Here is a 16,103-nt window from a genome sequence, read left to right on the forward strand (position 1 = left end):
GTCTGGCGCGTTAGTCTGGCAATTTTTTTCCTAAAACCCAACTAATGTAATGGCTCGTTGGTCTAGGGGTATGATTCTCGCTTAGGGTGCGAGAGATCCCGGACGAGCCCAAGCATTTGGTGTTTTTTCTTTTGAAACACGTAGCTTCGAACTGTGTTTAATATAGTCAGCAAAAATCACTTATAGCAAAACCCTTCAAGTGCTCCAAAGAGAAGATGTTGGCACGCCACCATCAATATATATATTTCCTGGTGCTTCTGATATCACCTTTCAAAGCTAACATCTTATATTAATACTCGTTTAGCTTTTACTTAGAAATGTATGAGAGAAATCATAAAAAATGTGTCGTTTTCATTATCAACCATTTAAAATCAATGGTTTATCGTAAGTCATTAATGCAAGTCCTAACTGCTCAGATGACGCTTTTAAGACGGCAAAGTCTTTCTTAAGACTGCAAAATCTTTGTTAACAACAAACAAAGGGGAAAAAATACATGTTTTGACATACGGAATTCTATTTTTATTCATACTTAGACTTGTGCAAATATGTGATGGAGAGGGTAGGTTTGAATCAAATTCCTTCCAGTACACGCCTGAATGTATCGATGAATAAAACTGTAAAGGTAAATTCAAGGCAGTCGTTACATTCGACTGTGGATTCAAGTTATGGAACCAGGCCAACCTCCCCAAACATTATTTTGCACAAGACTATTTATAATTAATTTCTCCTCTGCACATCTTTACTTTATTTTCAACATGGTGATAGCATGCAGAATATGAGAAAGAAAGTTAAATCCTTCATGTGCTTTTCCAACATATATTAGAACCACAAATTTCTCCTAAACCAACAAAGCCCTCATAAACAATTAAGAAATGAATGGACATTTTAAGTCTTCCCCAGCAATTTGACCAGAAGCAGACTCAACTTTGACAACAGTCAATATGATTTATCACCATCGTACATAAACCTCAACTGTTAATTCACCCATACAATGAAAATGATATTGGAAAAACAGATCCTATTGAGGAATTTTAAAATCCTCACTTCAAAACGAAAACTTTGTTTCTATTTTGAGAACACAAACGCTGTCTGGCGCGTTAGTCTGGCAATTTTTTTCCTAAAACCCAACTAATGTAATGGCTCGTTGGTCTAGGGGTATGATTCTCCCTTAGGGTGCGAGAGGTCCCGGGTTCAAATCCCGGACGAGCCCAAGCATTTGGTGTTTTTTTCTTTTGAAACACGTAGCTTCGAACTGTGTTTAATATAGTCAGCAAAAATCACTTATAGCAAAACCCTTCAAGTGCTCCAAAGAGAAGATGTTGGCATGCCACCATCAATATATATATTTCCTGGTGCTTCTGATATCACCTTTCAAAGCTAACATCTTATATTAATACTCGTTTAGCTTTTACTTAGAAATGTATGAGAGAAATCATAAAAAATGTGTCGTTTTCATTATCAACCATTTAAAATCAATGGTTTATCGTAAGTCATTAATGCAAGTCCTAACTGCTCAGATGACGCTTTTAAGACTGCAAAGTCTTTCTTAAGACTGCAAAATCTTTGTTAACAACAAACAAAGGGGAAAAAATACATGTTTTGACATACGGAATTCTATTTTTATTCATACTTAGACTTGTGCAAATATGTGATGGAGAGGGTAGGTTTGAATCAAATTCCTTCCAGTACACGCCTGAATGTATCGATGAATAAAACTGTAAAGGTAAATTCAAGGCAGTCGTTACGTTCGACTGTGGATTCAAGTTATGGAACCAGGCCAACCTCCCCAAACATTATTTTGCACAAGACTATTTATAATTAATTTCTCCTCTGCACATCTTTACTTTATTTTCAACATGGTGATAGCATGCAGAATATGAGAAAGAAAGTTAAATCCTTCATGTGCTTTTCCAACATAAATTAGAACCACAAATTTCTCCTAAACCAACAAAGCCCTCATAAACAATTAAGAAATGAATGGACATTTTAAGTCTTCCCCAGCAATTTGACCAGAAGCAGACTCAACTTTGACAACAGTCAATATGATTTATCACCATCGTACATAAACCTCAACTGTTAATTCACCCATACAATGAAAATGATATTGGAAAAACAGATCCTATTGAGGAATTTTAAAATCCTCACTTTAAAACGAAAACTTTGTTTCTATTTTGAGAACACAAACGCTGTCTGGCGCGTTAGTCTGGCAATTTTTTTCCTAAAACCCAACTAATGTAATGGCTCGTTGGTCTAGGGGTATGATTCTCGCTTAGGGTGCGAGAGGTCCCGGGTTCAAACCCCGGACGAGCCCAAGCATTTGGTGTTTTTTCTTTTGAAACACGTAGCTTCGAACTGTGTTTAATATAGTCAGCAAAAATCACTTATAGCAAAACCCTTCAAGTGCTCCAAAGAGAAGATGTTGGCATGCCACCATCAATATATATATTTCCTGGTGCTTCTGATATCACCTTTCAAAGCTAACATCTTATATTAATACTCGTTTAGCTTTTACTTAGAAATGTATGAGAGAAATCATAAAAAATGTGTCATTTTCATTATCAACCATTTAAAATCATTGGTTTATCGTAAGTCATTAATGCAAGTCCTAACTGCTCAGATGACGCTTTTAACCCCTTAAGGACACATGACATGTCTGACACGTCATGATCCCCTTTTATTCCAGAAGTTTGGTCCTTAAGGGGTTAAGACTGCAAAGTCTTTCTTAAGACTGCAAAATCTTTGTTAACAACAAACAAAGGGGAAAAAATACATGTTTTGACATACGGAATTCTATTTTTATTCATACTTAGACTTGTGCAAATATGTGATGGAGAGGGTAGGTTTGAATCAAATTCCTTCCAGTACACGCCTGAATGTATCGATGAATAAAACTGTAAAGGTAAATTCAAGGCAGTCGTTACGTTCGACTGTGGATTCAAGTTATGGAACCAGGCCAACCTCCCCAAACATTATTTTGCACAAGACTATTTATAATTAATTTCTCCTCTGCACATCTTTACTTTATTTTCAACATGGTGATAGCATGCAGAATATGAGAAAGAAAGTTAAATCCTTCATGTGCTTTTCCAACATATATTAGAACCACAAATTTCTCCTAAACCAACAAAGCCCTCATAAACAATTAAGAAATGAATGGACATTTTAAGTCTTCCCCAGCAATTTGACCAGAAGCAGACTCAACTTTGAAAACAGTCAATATGATTTATCACCATCGTACATAAACCTCAACTGTTAATTCACCCATACAATGAAAATGATATTGGAAAAACAGATCCTATTGAGGAATTTTAAAATCCTCACTTCAAAACGAAAACTTTGTTTCTATTTTGAGAACACAAACGCTGTCTGGCGCGTTAGTCTGGCAATTTTTTTCCTAAAACCCAACTAATGTAATGGCTCGTTGGTCTAGGGGTATGATTCTCGCTTAGGGTGCGAGAGGTCCCGGGTTCAAATCCCGGACGAGCCCAAGCATTTGGTGTTTTTTTCTTTTGAAACACGTAGCTTCGAACTGTGTTTAATATAGTCAGCAAAGATCACTTATAGCAAAACCCTTCAAGTGCTCCAAAGAGAAGATGTTGGCATGCCACCATCAATATATATATTTCCTGGTGCTTCTGATATCACCTTTCAAAGCTAACATCTTATATTAATACTCGTTTAGCTTTTACTTAGAAATGTATGAGAGAAATCATAAAAAATGTGTCGTTTTCATTATCAACCATTTAAAATCAATGGTTTATCGTAAGTCATTAATGCAAGTCCTAACTGCTCAGATGACGCTTTTAAGACTGCAAAGTCTTTCTTAAGACTGCAAAATCTTTGTTAACAACAAACAAAGGGGAAAAAATACATGTTTTGACATACGGAATTCTATTTTTATTCATACTTAGACTTGTGCAAATATGTGATGGAGAGGGTAGGTTTGAATCAAATTCCTTCCAGTACACGCCTGAATGTATCGATGAATAAAACTGTAAAGGTAAATTCAAGGCAGTCGTTACGTTCGACTGTGGATTCAAGTTATGGAACCAGGCCAACCTCCCCAAACATTATTTTGCACAAGACTATTTATAATTAATTTCTCCTCTGCACAACTTTACTTTATTTTCAACATGGTGATAGCATGCAGAATATGAGAAAGAAAGTTAAATCCTTCATGTGCTTTTCCAACATATATTAGAACCACAAATTTCTCCTAAACCAACAAAGCCCTCATAAACAATTAAGAAATGAATGGACATTTTAAGTCTTCCCCAGCAATTTGACCAGAAGCAGACTCAACTTTGACAACAGTCAATATGATTTATCACCATCGTACATAAACCTCAACTGTTAATTCACCCATACAATGAAAATGATATTGGAAAAACAGATCCTATTGAGGAATTTTAAAATCCTCACTTCAAAACGAAAACTTTGTTTCTATTTTGAGAACACAAACGCTGTCTGGCGCGTTAGTCTGGCAATTTTTTTCCTAAAACCCAACTAATGTAATGGCTCGTTGGTCTAGGGGTATGATTCTCGCTTAGGGTGCGAGAGGTCCCGGGTTCAAACCCCGGACGAGCCCAAGCATTTGGTGTTTTTTCTTTTGAAACACGTAGCTTCGAACTGTGTTTAATATAGTCAGCAAAAATCACTTATAGCAAAACCCTTCAAGTGCTCCAAAGAGAAGATGTTGGCATGCCACCATCAATATATATATTTCCTGGTGCTTCTGATATCACCTTTCAAAGCTAACATCTTATATTAATACTCGTTTAGCTTTTACTTAGAAATGTATGAGAGAAATCATAAAAAATGTGTCGTTTTCATTATCAACCATTTAAAATCAATGGTTTATCGTAAGTCATTAATGCAAGTCCTAACTGCTCAGATGACGCTTTTAACCCCTTAAGGACACATGACATGTCTGACACGTCATGATCCCCTTTTATTCCAGAAGTTTGGTCCTTAAGGGGTTAAGACTGCAAAGTCTTTCTTAAGACTGCAAAATCTTTGTTAACAACAAACAAAGGGGAAAAAATACATGTTTTGACATACGGAATTCTATTTTTATTCATACTTAGACTTGTGCAAATATGTGATGGAGAGGGTAGGTTTGAATCAAATTCCTTCCAGTACACGCCTGAATGTATCGATGAATAAAACTGTAAAGGTAAATTCAAGGCAGTCGTTACGTTCGACTGTGGATTCAAGTTATGGAACCAGGCCAACCTCCCCAAACATTATTTTGCACAAGACTATTTATAATTAATTTCTCCTCTGCACATCTTTACTTTATTTTCAACATGGTGATAGCATGCAGAATATGAGAAAGAAAGTTAAATCCTTCATGTGCTTTTCCAACATATATTAGAACCACAAATTTCTCCTAAACCAACAAAGCCCTCATAAACAATTAAGAAATGAATGGACATTTTAAGTCTTCCCCAGCAATTTGACCAGAAGCAGACTCAACTTTGAAAACAGTCAATATGATTTATCACCATCGTACATAAACCTCAACTGTTAATTCACCCATACAATGAAAATGATATTGGAAAAACAGATCCTATTGAGGAATTTTAAAATCCTCACTTCAAAACGAAAACTTTGTTTCTATTTTGAGAACACAAACGCTGTCTGGCGCGTTAGTCTGGCAATTTTTTTCCTAAAACCCAACTAATGTAATGGCTCGTTGGTCTAGGGGTATGATTCTCGCTTAGGGTGCGAGAGGTCCCGGGTTCAAATCCCGGACGAGCCCAAGCATTTGGTGTTTTTTTCTTTTGAAACACGTAGCTTCGAACTGTGTTTAATATAGTCAGCAAAGATCACTTATAGCAAAACCCTTCAAGTGCTCCAAAGAGAAGATGTTGGCATGCCACCATCAATATATATATTTCCTGGTGCTTCTGATATCACCTTTCAAAGCTAACATCTTATATTAATACTCGTTTAGCTTTTACTTAGAAATGTATGAGAGAAATCATAAAAAATGTGTCGTTTTCATTATCAACCATTTAAAATCAATGGTTTATCGTAAGTCATTAATGCAAGTCCTAACTGCTCAGATGACGCTTTTAAGACTGCAAAGTCTTTCTTAAGACTGCAAAATCTTTGTTAACAACAAACAAAGGGGAAAAAATACATGTTTTGACATACGGAATTCTATTTTTATTCATACTTAGACTTGTGCAAATATGTGATGGAGAGGGTAGGTTTGAATCAAATTCCTTCCAGTACACGCCTGAATGTATCGATGAATAAAACTGTAAAGGTAAATTCAAGGCAGTCGTTACGTTCGACTGTGGATTCAAGTTATGGAACCAGGCCAACCTCCCCAAACATTATTTTGCACAAGACTATTTATAATTAATTTCTCCTCTGCACAACTTTACTTTATTTTCAACATGGTGATAGCATGCAGAATATGAGAAAGAAAGTTAAATCCTTCATGTGCTTTTCCAACATATATTAGAACCACAAATTTCTCCTAAACCAACAAAGCCCTCATAAACAATTAAGAAATGAATGGACATTTTAAGTCTTCCCCAGCAATTTGACCAGAAGCAGACTCAACTTTGACAACAGTCAATATGATTTATCACCATCGTACATAAACCTCAACTGTTAATTCACCCATACAATGAAAATGATATTGGAAAAACAGATCCTATTGAGGAATTTTAAAATCCTCACTTCAAAACGAAAACTTTGTTTCTATTTTGAGAACACAAACGCTGTCTGGCGCGTTAGTCTGGCAATTTTTTTCCTAAAACCCAACTAATGTAATGGCTCGTTGGTCTAGGGGTATGATTCTCGCTTAGGGTGCGAGAGGTCCCGGGTTCAAACCCCGGACGAGCCCAAGCATTTGGTGTTTTTTCTTTTGAAACACGTAGCTTCGAACTGTGTTTAATATAGTCAGCAAAAATCACTTATAGCAAAACCCTTCAAGTGCTCCAAAGAGAAGATGTTGGCATGCCACCATCAATATATATATTTCCTGGTGCTTCTGATATCACCTTTCAAAGCTAACATCTTATATTAATACTCGTTTAGCTTTTACTTAGAAATGTATGAGAGAAATCATAAAAAATGTGTCGTTTTCATTATCAACCATTTAAAATCATTGGTTTATCGTAAGTCATTAATGCAAGTCCTAACTGCTCAGATGACGTTTTTAACCCCTAAGGACACATGACATGTCTGACACGTCATGATCCCCTTTTATTCCAGAAGTTTGGTCCTTAAGGGGTTAAGACTGCAAAGTCTTTCTTAAGACTGCAAAATCTTTGTTAACAACAAACAAAGGGGAAAAAATACATGTTTTGACATACGGAATTCTATTTTTATTCATACTTAGACTTGTGCAAATAGGTGATGGAGAGGGTAGGTTTGAATCAAATTCCTTCCAGTACACGCCTGAATGTATCGATGAATAAAACTGTAAAGGTAAATTCAAGGCAGTCGTTACGTTCGACTGTGGATTCAAGTTATGGAACCAGGCCAACCTCCCCAAACATTATTTTGCACAAGACTATTTATAATTAATTTCTCCTCTGCACATCTTTACTTTATTTTCAACATGGTGATAGCATGCAGAATATGAGAAAGAAAGTTAAATCCTTCATGTGCTTTTCCAACATATATTAGAACCACAAATTTCTCCTAAACCAACAAAGCCCTCATAAACAATTAAGAAATGAATGGACATTTTAAGTCTTCCCCAGCAATTTGACCAGAAGCAGACTCAACTTTGACAACAGTCAATATGATTTATCACCATCGTACATAAACCTCAACTGTTAATTCACCCATACAATGAAAATGATATTGGAAAAACAGATCCTATTGAGGAATTTTAAAATCCTCACTTCAAAACGAAAACTTTGTTTCTATTTTGAGAACACAAACGCTGTCTGGCGCGTTAGTCTGGCAATTTTTTTCCTAAAACCCAACTAATGTAATGGCTCGTTGGTCTAGGGGTATGATTCTCGCTTAGGGTGCGAGAGGTCCCGGGTTCAAATCCCGGACGAGCCCAAGCATTTGGTGTTTTTTCTTTTGAAACACGTAGCTTCGAACTGTGTTTAATATAGTCAGCAAAAATCACTTATAGCAAAACCCTTCAAGTGCTCCAAAGAGAAGATGTTGGCACGCCACCATCAATATATATATTTCCTGGTGCTTCTGATATCACCTTTCAAAGCTAACATCTTATATTAATACTCGTTTAGCTTTTACTTAGAAATGTATGAGAGAAATCATAAAAAATGTGTCGTTTTCATTATCAACCATTTAAAATCAATGGTTTATCGTAAGTCATTAATGCAAGTCCTAACTGCTCAGATGACGCTTTTAAGACGGCAAAGTCTTTCTTAAGACTGCAAAATCTTTGTTAACAACAAACAAAGGGGAAAAAATACATGTTTTGACATACGGAATTCTATTTTTATTCATACTTAGACTTGTGCAAATATGTGATGGAGAGGGTAGGTTTGAATCAAATTCCTTCCAGTACACGCCTGAATGTATCGATGAATAAAACTGTAAAGGTAAATTCAAGGCAGTCGTTACGTTCGACTGTGGATTCAAGTTATGGAACCAGGCCAACCTCCCCAAACATTATTTTGCACAAGACTATTTATAATTAATTTCTCCTCTGCACATCTTTACTTTATTTTCAACATGGTGATAGCATGCAGAATATGAGAAAGAAAGTTAAATCCTTCATGTGCTTTTCCAACATATATTAGAACCACAAATTTCTCCTAAACCAACAAAGCCCTCATAAACAATTAAGAAATGAATGGACATTTTAAGTCTTCCCCAGCAATTTGACCAGAAGCAGACTCAACTTTGACAACAGTCAATATGATTTATCACCATCGTACATAAACCTCAACTGTTAATTCACCCATACAATGAAAATGATATTGGAAAAACAGATCCTATTGAGGAATTTTAAAATCCTCACTTCAAAACGAAAACTTTGTTTCTATTTTGAGAACACAAACGCTGTCTGGCGCGTTAGTCTGGCAATTTTTTTCCTAAAACCCAACTAATGTAATGGCTCGTTGGTCTAGGGGTATGATTCTCGCTTAGGGTGCGAGAGGTCCCGGGTTCAAATCCCGGACGAGCCCAAGCATTTGGTGTTTTTTCTTTTGAAACACGTAGCTTCGAACTGTGTTTAATATAGTCAGCAAAAATCACTTATAGCAAAACCCTTCAAGTGCTCCAAAGAGAAGATGTTGGCACGCCACCATCAATATATATATTTCCTGGTGCTTCTGATATCACCTTTCAAAGCTAACATCTTATATTAATACTCGTTTAGCTTTTACTTAGAAATGTATGAGAGAAATCTTAAAAAATGTGTCGTTTTCATTATCAACCATTTAAAATCAATGGTTTATCGTAAGTCATTAATGCAAGTCCTAACTGCTCAGATGACGCTTTTAAGACGGCAAAGTCTTTCTTAAGACTGCAAAATCTTTGTTAACAACAAACAAAGGGGAAAAAATACATGTTTTGACATACGGAATTCTATTTTTATTCATACTTAGACTTGTGCAAATATGTGATGGAGAGGGTAGGTTTGAATCAAATTCCTTCCAGTACACGCCTGAATGTATCGATGAATAAAACTGTAAAGGTAAATTCAAGGCAGTCGTTACGTTCGACTGTGGATTCAAGTTATGGAACCAGGCCAACCTCCCCAAACATTATTTTGCACAAGACTATTTATAATTAATTTCTCCTCTGCACATCTTTACTTTATTTTCAACATGGTGATAGCATGCAGAATATGAGAAAGAAAGTTAAATCCTTCATGTGCTTTTCCAACATATATTAGAACCACAAATTTCTCCTAAACCAACAAAGCCCTCATAAACAATTAAGAAATGAATGGACATTTTAAGTCTTCCCCAGCAATTTGACCAGAAGCAGACTCAACTTTGACAACAGTCAATATGATTTATCACCATCGTACATAAACCTCAACTGTTAATTCACCCATACAATGAAAATGATATTGGAAAAACAGATCCTATTGAGGAATTTTAAAATCCTCACTTCAAAACGAAAACTTTGTTTCTATTTTGAGAACACAAACGCTGTCTGGCGCGTTAGTCTGGCAATTTTTTTCCTAAAACCCAACTAATGTAATGGCTCGTTGGTCTAGGGGTATGATTCTCGCTTAGGGTGCGAGAGGTCCCGGGTTCAAACCCCGGACGAGCCCAAGCATTTGGTGTTTTTTCTTTTGAAACACGTAGCTTCGAACTGTGTTTAATATAGTCAGCAAAAATCACTTATAGCAAAACCCTTCAAGTGCTCCAAAGAGAAGATGTTGGCATGCCACCATCAATATATATATTTCCTGGTGCTTCTGATATCACCTTTCAAAGCTAACATCTTATATTAATACTCGTTTAGCTTTTACTTAGAAATGTATGAGAGAAATCATAAAAAATGTGTCGTTTTCATTATCAACCATTTAAAATCAATGGTTTATCGTAAGTCATTAATGCAAGTCCTAACTGCTCAGATGACGCTTTTAAGACTGCAAAGTCTTTCTTAAGACTGCAAAATCTTTGTTAACAACAAACAAAGGGGAAAAAATACATGTTTTGACATACGGAATTCTATTTTTATTCATACTTAGACTTGTGCAAATATGTGATGGAGAGGGTAGGTTTGAATCAAATTCCTTCCAGTACACGCCTGAATGTATCGATGAATAAAACTGTAAAGGTAAATTCAAGGCAGTCGTTACGTTCGACTGTGGATTCAAGTTATGGAACCAGGCCAACCTCCCCAAACATTATTTTGCACAAGACTATTTATAATTAATTTCTCCTCTGCACATCTTTACTTTATTTTCAACATGGTGATAGCATGCAGAATATGAGAAAGAAAGTTAAATCCTTCATGTGCTTTTCCAACATAAATTAGAACCACAAATTTCTCCTAAACCAACAAAGCCCTCATAAACAATTAAGAAATGAATGGACATTTTAAGTCTTCCCCAGCAATTTGACCAGAAGCAGACTCAACTTTGACAACAGTCAATATGATTTATCACCATCGTACATAAACCTCAACTGTTAATTCACCCATACAATGAAAATGATATTGGAAAAACAGATCCTATTGAGGAATTTTAAAATCCTCACTTTAAAACGAAAACTTTGTTTCTATTTTGAGAACACAAACGCTGTCTGGCGCGTTAGTCTGGCAATTTTTTTCCTAAAACCCAACTAATGTAATGGCTCGTTGGTCTAGGGGTATGATTCTCGCTTAGGGTGCGAGAGGTCCCGGGTTCAAACCCCGGACGAGCCCAAGCATTTGGTGTTTTTTCTTTTGAAACACGTAGCTTCGAACTGTGTTTAATATAGTCAGCAAAAATCACTTATAGCAAAACCCTTCAAGTGCTCCAAAGAGAAGATGTTGGCATGCCACCATCAATATATATATTTCCTGGTGCTTCTGATATCACCTTTCAAAGCTAACATCTTATATTAATACTCGTTTAGCTTTTACTTAGAAATGTATGAGAGAAATCATAAAAAATGTGTCGTTTTCATTATCAACCATTTAAAATCATTGGTTTATCGTAAGTCATTAATGCAAGTCCTAACTGCTCAGATGACGCTTTTAACCCCTTAAGGACACATGACATGTCTGACACGTCATGATCCCCTTTTATTCCAGAAGTTTGGTCCTTAAGGGGTTAAGACTGCAAAGTCTTTCTTAAGACTGCAAAATCTTTGTTAACAACAAACAAAGGGGAAAAAATACATGTTTTGACATACGGAATTCTATTTTTATTCATACTTAGACTTGTGCAAATATGTGATGGAGAGGGTAGGTTTGAATCAAATTCCTTCCAGTACACGCCTGAATGTATCGATGAATAAAACTGTAAAGGTAAATTCAAGGCAGTCGTTACGTTCGACTGTGGATTCAAGTTATGGAACCAGGCCAACCTCCCCAAACATTATTTTGCACAAGACTATTTATAATTAATTTCTCCTCTGCACATCTTTACTTTATTTTCAACATGGTGATAGCATGCAGAATATGAGAAAGAAAGTTAAATCCTTCATGTGCTTTTCCAACATATATTAGAACCACAAATTTCTCCTAAACCAACAAAGCCCTCATAAACAATTAAGAAATGAATGGACATTTTAAGTCTTCCCCAGCAATTTGACCAGAAGCAGACTCAACTTTGAAAACAGTCAATATGATTTATCACCATCGTACATAAACCTCAACTGTTAATTCACCCATACAATGAAAATGATATTGGAAAAACAGATCCTATTGAGGAATTTTAAAATCCTCACTTCAAAACGAAAACTTTGTTTCTATTTTGAGAACACAAACGCTGTCTGGCGCGTTAGTCTGGCAATTTTTTTCCTAAAACCCAACTAATGTAATGGCTCGTTGGTCTAGGGGTATGATTCTCGCTTAGGGTGCGAGAGGTCCCGGGTTCAAATCCCGGACGAGCCCAAGCATTTGGTGTTTTTTCTTTTGAAACACGTAGCTTCGAACTGTGTTTAATATAGTCAGCAAAAATCACTTATAGCAAAACCCTTCAAGTGCTCCAAAGAGAAGATGTTGGCACGCCACCATCAATATATATATTTCCTGGTGCTTCTGATATCACCTTTCAAAGCTAACATCTTATATTAATACTCGTTTAGCTTTTACTTAGAAATGTATGAGAGAAATCTTAAAAAATGTGTCGTTTTCATTATCAACCATTTAAAATCAATGGTTTATCGTAAGTCATTAATGCAAGTCCTAACTGCTCAGATGACGCTTTTAAGACGGCAAAGTCTTTCTTAAGACTGCAAAATCTTTGTTAACAACAAACAAAGGGGAAAAAATACATGTTTTGACATACGGAATTCTATTTTTATTCATACTTAGACTTGTGCAAATATGTGATGGAGAGGGTAGGTTTGAATCAAATTCCTTCCAGTACACGCCTGAATGTATCGATGAATAAAACTGTAAAGGTAAATTCAAGGCAGTCGTTACGTTCGACTGTGGATTCAAGTTATGGAACCAGGCCAACCTCCCCAAACATTATTTTGCACAAGACTATTTATAATTAATTTCTCCTCTGCACATCTTTACTTTATTTTCAACATGGTGATAGCATGCAGAATATGAGAAAGAAAGTTAAATCCTTCATGTGCTTTTCCAACATATATTAGAACCACAAATTTCTCCTAAACCAACAAAGCCCTCATAAACAATTAAGAAATGAATGGACATTTTAAGTCTTCCCCAGCAATTTGACCAGAAGCAGACTCAACTTTGACAACAGTCAATATGATTTATCACCATCGTACATAAACCTCAACTGTTAATTCACCCATACAATGAAAATTATATTGGAAAAACAGATCCTATTGAGGAATTTTAAAATCCTCACTTCAAAACGAAAACTTTGTTTCTATTTTGAGAACACAAACGCTGTCTGGCGCGTTAGTCTGGCAATTTTTTTCCTAAAACCCAACTAATGTAATGGCTCGTTGGTCTAGGGGTATGATTCTCGCTTAGGGTGCGAGAGGTCCCGGGTTCAAACCCCGGAAGAGCCCAAGCATTTGGTGTTTTTTCTTTTGAAACACGTAGCTTCGAACTGTGTTTAATATAGTCAGCAAAAATCACTTATAGCAAAACCCTTCAAGTGCTCCAAAGAGAAGATGTTGGCATGCCACCATCAATATATATATTTCCTGGTGCTTCTGATATCACCTTTCAAAGCTAACATCTTATATTAATACTCGTTTAGCTTTTACTTAGAAATGTATGAGAGAAATCATAAAAAATGTGTCGTTTTCATTATCAACCATTTAAAATCAATGGTTTATCGTAAGTCATTAATGCAAGTCCTAACTGCTCAGATGACGCTTTTAAGACTGCAAAGTCTTTCTTAAGACTGCAAAATCTTTGTTAACAACAAACAAAGGGGAAAAAATACATGTTTTGACATACGGAATTCTATTTTTATTCATACTTAGACTTGTGCAAATATGTGATGGAGAGGGTAGGTTTGAATCAAATTCCTTCCAGTACACGCCTGAATGTATCGATGAATAAAACTGTAAAGGTAAATTCAAGGCAGTCGTTACGTTCGACTGTGGATTCAAGTTATGGAACCAGGCCAACCTCCCCAAACATTATTTTGCACAAGACTATTTATAATTAATTTCTCCTCTGCACATCTTTACTTTATTTTCAACATGGTGATAGCATGCAGAATATGAGAAAGAAAGTTAAATCCTTCATGTGCTTTTCCAACATATATTAGAACCACAAATTTCTCCTAAACCAACAAAGCCCTCATAAACAATTAAGAAATGAATGGACATTTTAAGTCTTCCCCAGCAATTTGACCAGAAGCAGACTCAACTTTGACAACAGTCAATATGATTTATCACCATCGTACATAAACCTCAACTGTTAATTCACCCATACAATGAAAATTATATTGGAAAAACAGATCCTATTGAGGAATTTTAAAATCCTCACTTCAAAACGAAAACTTTGTTTCTATTTTGAGAACACAAACGCTGTCTGGCGCGTTAGTCTGGCAATTTTTTTCCTAAAACCCAACTAATGTAATGGCTCGTTGGTCTAGGGGTATGATTCTCGCTTAGGGTGCGAGAGGTCCCGGGTTCAAATCCTGGACGAGCCCAAGCATTTGGTGTTTTTTCTTTTGAAACACGTAGCTTCGAACTGTGTTTAATATAGTCAGCAAAAATCACTTATAGCAAAACCCTTCAAGTGCTCCAAAGAGAAGATGTTGGCATGCCACCATCAATATATATATTTCCTGGTGCTTCTGATATCACCTTTCAAAGCTAACATCTTATATTAATACTCGTTTAGCTTTTACTTAGAAATGTATGAGAGAAATCATAAAAAATGTGTCGTTTTCATTATCAACCATTTAAAATCATTGGTTTATCGTAAGTCATTAATGCAAGTCCTAACTGCTCAGATGACGCTTTTAACCCCTTAAGGACACATGACATGTCTGACACGTCATGATCCCCTTTTATTCCAGAAGTTTGGTCCTTAAGGGGTTAAGACTGCAAAGTCTTTCTTAAGACTGCAAAATCTTTGTTAACAACAAACAAAGGGGAAAAAATACATGTTTTGACATACGGAATTCTATTTTTATTCATACTTAGACTTGTGCAAATATGTGATGGAGAGGGTAGGTTTGAATCAAATTCCTTCCAGTACACGCCTGAATGTATCGATGAATAAAACTGTAAAGGTAAATTCAAGGCAGTCGTTACGTTCGACTGTGGATTCAAGTTATGGAACCAGGCCAACCTCCCCAAACATTATTTTGCACAAGACTATTTATAATTAATTTCTCCTCTGCACATCTTTACTTTATTTTCAACATGGTGATAGCATGCAGAATATGAGAAAGAAAGTTAAATCCTTCATGTGCTTTTCCAACATATATTAGAACCACAAATTTCTCCTAAACCAACAAAGCCCTCATAAACAATTAAGAAATGAATGGACATTTTAAGTCTTCCCCAGCAATTTGACCAGAAGCAGACTCAACTTTGACAACAGTCAATATGATTTATCACCATCGTACATAAACCTCAACTGTTAATTCACCCATACAATGAAAATGATATTGGAAAAACAGATCCTATTGAGGAATTTTAAAATCCTCACTTCAAAACGAAAACTTTGTTTCTATTTTGAGAACACAAACGCTGTCTGGCGCGTTAGTCTGGCAATTTTTTTCCTAAAACCCAACTAATGTAATGGCTCGTTGGTCTAGGGGTATGATTCTCGCTTAGGGTGCGAGAGGTCCCGGGTTCAAATCCCGGACGAGCCCAAGCATTTGGTATTTTTTTCTTTTGAAACACGTAGCTTCGAACTGTGTTTAATATAGTCAGCAAAAATCACTTATAGCAAAACCCTTCAAGTGCTCCAAAGAGAAGATGTTGGCATGCCACCATCAAAATATATATTTCCTGGTGCTTCTGATATCACCTTTCAAAGCTAACATCTTATATTAATACTCGTTTAGCTTTTACTTAGAAATG

General features: G+C 35.9%; 11 non-coding genes across 11 annotated transcripts; all 11 read left to right on the forward strand.

The window, feature by feature from the left end:
* Positions 1-2,239: 2,239 nt before the first annotated feature.
* Positions 2,240-2,311, forward strand: TRNAP-AGG (transfer RNA proline (anticodon AGG)). The gene has a single exon. It is a non-coding gene; the product is annotated as a tRNA-Pro (tRNA).
* Positions 2,312-3,415: 1,104 nt separating this feature from the next.
* On the forward strand, positions 3,416-3,487 carry TRNAP-AGG (transfer RNA proline (anticodon AGG)). Its single transcript has one exon. It is a non-coding gene; the product is annotated as a tRNA-Pro (tRNA).
* Positions 3,488-4,516: 1,029 nt separating this feature from the next.
* TRNAP-AGG (transfer RNA proline (anticodon AGG)) lies at positions 4,517-4,588 on the forward strand. Its single transcript has one exon. It is a non-coding gene; the product is annotated as a tRNA-Pro (tRNA).
* Positions 4,589-5,692: 1,104 nt separating this feature from the next.
* TRNAP-AGG (transfer RNA proline (anticodon AGG)) lies at positions 5,693-5,764 on the forward strand. The gene has a single exon. It is a non-coding gene; the product is annotated as a tRNA-Pro (tRNA).
* A 1,029-nt stretch (positions 5,765-6,793) lies between these two features.
* On the forward strand, positions 6,794-6,865 carry TRNAP-AGG (transfer RNA proline (anticodon AGG)). Its single transcript has one exon. It is a non-coding gene; the product is annotated as a tRNA-Pro (tRNA).
* A 1,103-nt stretch (positions 6,866-7,968) lies between these two features.
* TRNAP-AGG (transfer RNA proline (anticodon AGG)) lies at positions 7,969-8,040 on the forward strand. The gene has a single exon. It is a non-coding gene; the product is annotated as a tRNA-Pro (tRNA).
* A 1,028-nt stretch (positions 8,041-9,068) lies between these two features.
* TRNAP-AGG (transfer RNA proline (anticodon AGG)) lies at positions 9,069-9,140 on the forward strand. The gene has a single exon. It is a non-coding gene; the product is annotated as a tRNA-Pro (tRNA).
* A 1,028-nt stretch (positions 9,141-10,168) lies between these two features.
* Positions 10,169-10,240, forward strand: TRNAP-AGG (transfer RNA proline (anticodon AGG)). Its single transcript has one exon. It is a non-coding gene; the product is annotated as a tRNA-Pro (tRNA).
* A 1,028-nt stretch (positions 10,241-11,268) lies between these two features.
* TRNAP-AGG (transfer RNA proline (anticodon AGG)) lies at positions 11,269-11,340 on the forward strand. Its single transcript has one exon. It is a non-coding gene; the product is annotated as a tRNA-Pro (tRNA).
* A 1,104-nt stretch (positions 11,341-12,444) lies between these two features.
* On the forward strand, positions 12,445-12,516 carry TRNAP-AGG (transfer RNA proline (anticodon AGG)). Its single transcript has one exon. It is a non-coding gene; the product is annotated as a tRNA-Pro (tRNA).
* A 3,304-nt stretch (positions 12,517-15,820) lies between these two features.
* TRNAP-AGG (transfer RNA proline (anticodon AGG)) lies at positions 15,821-15,892 on the forward strand. The gene has a single exon. It is a non-coding gene; the product is annotated as a tRNA-Pro (tRNA).
* The last annotated feature ends 211 nt before the right edge of the window (positions 15,893-16,103 follow it).

This window comes from Pelobates fuscus, chromosome 6 (genome assembly GCF_036172605.1).
Source record: "Pelobates fuscus isolate aPelFus1 chromosome 6, aPelFus1.pri, whole genome shotgun sequence".
Lineage (NCBI taxonomy): Eukaryota > Metazoa > Chordata > Amphibia > Anura > Pelobatidae > Pelobates > Pelobates fuscus.